The 3,381-nt window shown below is 45.7% G+C and overlaps 1 pseudogene; it reads left to right on the forward strand.

The window, feature by feature from the left end:
- The first annotated feature begins 1,178 nt into the window (after positions 1-1,178).
- On the forward strand, positions 1,179-2,444 carry LOC102256777 (annotated as a pseudogene).
- The last annotated feature ends 937 nt before the right edge of the window (positions 2,445-3,381 follow it).

Consider the following 3,381-nt stretch of genomic DNA (forward strand, 5'->3'; position numbering starts at 1 on the left):
CCATGCACAGAAAGGTTGCCGGCTTGATTCCTGGTCAGGGCACATGCTGGGGTTAGTGGGCTTGGTCCTCTGTAGGGGGTGTGCAGGAGGTAGCTGATTGATATTCGCTCTCACATTAATGTTTCTCTCTCTCTCTCTCTAAAAATCAATTTTTAAAAATCTTTAAAACACACTGTAGACCCTGCCAAAATTAATTTGTAAAACAGCTGTAGTGTTTACAAAACTACTAGAAAATAATAAGGCCCCAGTTTGACTTAGTGGATAGAGTGTTGGTCTGGGGACTGAAGGGTCCCGGGTTCAATTCTGCACATGCCGGGGTTCTGGGCTCGAATCCCAGTGTGGGGTATGCAGGAGGCAGCCGATCAATGATTCTCTCTTATCATTGATGTTTCTACCTCTCTCTCCCTCTCCCTTTCTCTCTGAAATAAAAATATATTTTTTAAAAGAAAATAATGATGAAACAAAATGACTGTATATAAAAAATAGGACATGTTTTCAGTAGAAAAAGGTATAAAGTATAGAGATGCATTATTGTTGAGGGAAAAGAAAATAGAATGTATTTTTTTTAATAAGGATATAAAGCAGTGATGGCGAACCTTTTGAGCTCGGTGTGTCAGCATTTTGAAAAACCCTAACTTAACTCTGGTGCCATGTCACATACAGAAATTTTTTGATATTTGCAACCATAGTAAAACAAAGACTTATATTTTTGATATTTATTTTATATATTTAAATGCCATTTAACAAAGAAAAATCAACCAAAAACAACAAAAAAAATGAGTTCGCGTGTCACCTCTGACACGGGTGTCATAGGTTCGCCATCACTGATATAAAGGATATGGGTGGTTTTTCGTTTGGTTTGGTTTTGGATTTTTGTTTTTGTATAAAAAGAAATAGAAAAGTAATTTTGTCATAAAGTAAAATCATTGTTGCAAAATAAGACAGGAAACGATACGACAAAAACTGAAAGTTATATATAAGTTGCAGAAATTTTGTGGAAGTTGCAGAAGGTCCGTGGAGGAGGGATCTTGAGAAAAGAGTTTTATAGATGGTCAAAGTAAGTAAAGTTGGAATAGATAGCTAAGACAATTGCATTCTTTATATGTATGTATGTGAATTGACCAGCTCTTCAACCATAGCCATTAAAAAAAAAAATCTGTCTCTCTGCTCCTCCTGTTCCTCAGACAGCCTCTCCTCCTGCACTGTGCCAGCAGCCACAACCCTGAGACATGGTGGTGAAGGTCGGAGTGAACGGATTTGGCCACATCGGGGGCCTGGTCACCACGGCTGCTTTTAACTCTGGCAAAGTGGATATTGTCGCCATCAATGACCCCCTTCATTAACCCCAACTGCATGGTCTACATGTTCCAGTAGGATTCTACTCATGGCAAGTTCAAAGGCACAGTCAAGGCTGAGAATGCGAAGCTTGTCATCAGTGGAAAGTCCATCTCCGTCTTCCAGGAGCGAGATCCCGCCAACATCAGATGGGGCGATGCTGGTGCTGAGGATGTTGTGGGGTCACTGGTGTCTTCACTCCCATGGAGAAGGCCGGGGCTCACTGGAAGGGCGGAGCCAAGAGGGTCATCATCTCTGCCCCTTCTGCGGCTGCCCCCATGTTTGTGATGGGTGTGAACCATGACAAGTATGACAACTCCCTCGAGATTGTCAGCAATGCCTCCTGTACCACCCACTGCTTGGTCCCTCTGGCCAAGGTCGTCCATGACAACTTCAGCATCCTGGAGGGACTCATGACCACAGTCCATGCCATCACCGCCACCCAGAAGACCCTGATGGCCCCTCTGGGAAGCTGTGGTGTGATGGCCGAGGGGCTGCCCAGAACATCATCCCTGCTTCTACGGGCGCTGCCGAGGCGGTGGGCCCGGTCATCCCTGAGCTGAAGGGAAGCTCACTGGCATGGCCTTCCGTGTCCCACCCACAGTGTCGATTTGGGATCTGACCTGCCGCCTGGAGAAAGCTGCCAAATATGTGACATGAAGAAGGGAGTGAAGCAGGCGTCAGAGGGCCCCTCAAGGGCATCCTGGTCTGTACTGAGGACCAGGTGGTCTCCTATGACTTTAACATGACACCCACTCCTCCACCTTTGATGCTGGTGGTGGCATTGCCCTCAGTGACCACTTTGTCAAGCTCGTTTCCTGGTCTGACAATGAATTTGGCTACAGCAACAGGGTGGTGCACCTTATGGTCCCCATGGCCTCCGAGGAGTAAGAACCCCCTGGACCACCAGCCCCAGCGAGAGGAAGGGGGCCCTCAGCTGCTGGGGAGTCCTGGCCCCAGATTGATCCCCCGACACAATGAGAATCTCCTGACCACCGTTTCCATCCCAGACCCCTGAAGAGGGGAGGGGCGTAGGGAGCCCTACTTTGTCATGCATCATCAATAAAGTTCACTGCACCCAGAACAAAAATAAAAATAAAAATAAATTACTTTCATTGTTGAGAGTCCTCTTTAACGTGGCTATTTTAAAGTTTTTTTTTTATCATTTACAGACAATTGTTTGATGCTTTGGCAAAAAGAAACAAAATGTTCCTACAAATATTTTTCATTTTCAAAGATTCATTTTTTTAAAACCTGACAAGAAAAAAAAAACACCTAATAAGTACTCTAAAATATAGGCTTCTGATAAATTTAAAAATATAACACTAAACTGGGTAAAGATTTACAGAACTCTGAGGAAAACTCAGTCATAAAACTGCTAACAAGAAGGTCAATTAGAATTATTAACATGGGGCCCTGGCCTGATAGATATAATGGTTAGAGTGTCATCCCAATACAACAAGGTTGTGGGTTTGATTCCTGGTCAGGGCACCTACAAGACAACCAGTGAATGCATAAGTGGAACAACAAATCGATCTCTCTCTCTCTCTCTCTCTCTCTCCTTCCTCTCTCTCTCTAAAATCAACTAAAAAAAACCCCAAACAATTGATAACATGGGACTAAATAAACTTATGGGGATAATTATCCTATCTAATAATAGACAAACATGGTAATTGACCATACCTTTGCTACGCCTCCCATTGGCTAATCAGCGTGATATGCAAATTAACTACCAACAAAGATGGCGGCTAATTTGCATACTGCAGGCAGGGCGGGTCAGCGCCATCATGCCTGCCCTGCTACCATCCGGGCCTGCTATCTGCGACCCTGGGCGGCAGGCATCCCGTGTGCGACCCGACCGGGGAGGCGGGGCGGGACAGCATGGCTCCTCTGTCACCCCAGCTTCCTCATCACAGCTCCCTTGGGGGCCTAATCCTTTAGTCGGACATCCCCCGAGGGCTACCTGGCTGCCAGAAGGATGTCTGACTGCAAGCTTAGGCCTGATCCCCCGGGGAGTGGGCCTAAGTCAACAGGTGGACATCCCCC

This window comes from Myotis brandtii, unplaced genomic scaffold, assembly GCF_000412655.1.
Source record: "Myotis brandtii unplaced genomic scaffold, ASM41265v1 scaffold193, whole genome shotgun sequence".
NCBI classification, from domain to species: Eukaryota; Metazoa; Chordata; class Mammalia; order Chiroptera; family Vespertilionidae; genus Myotis; species Myotis brandtii.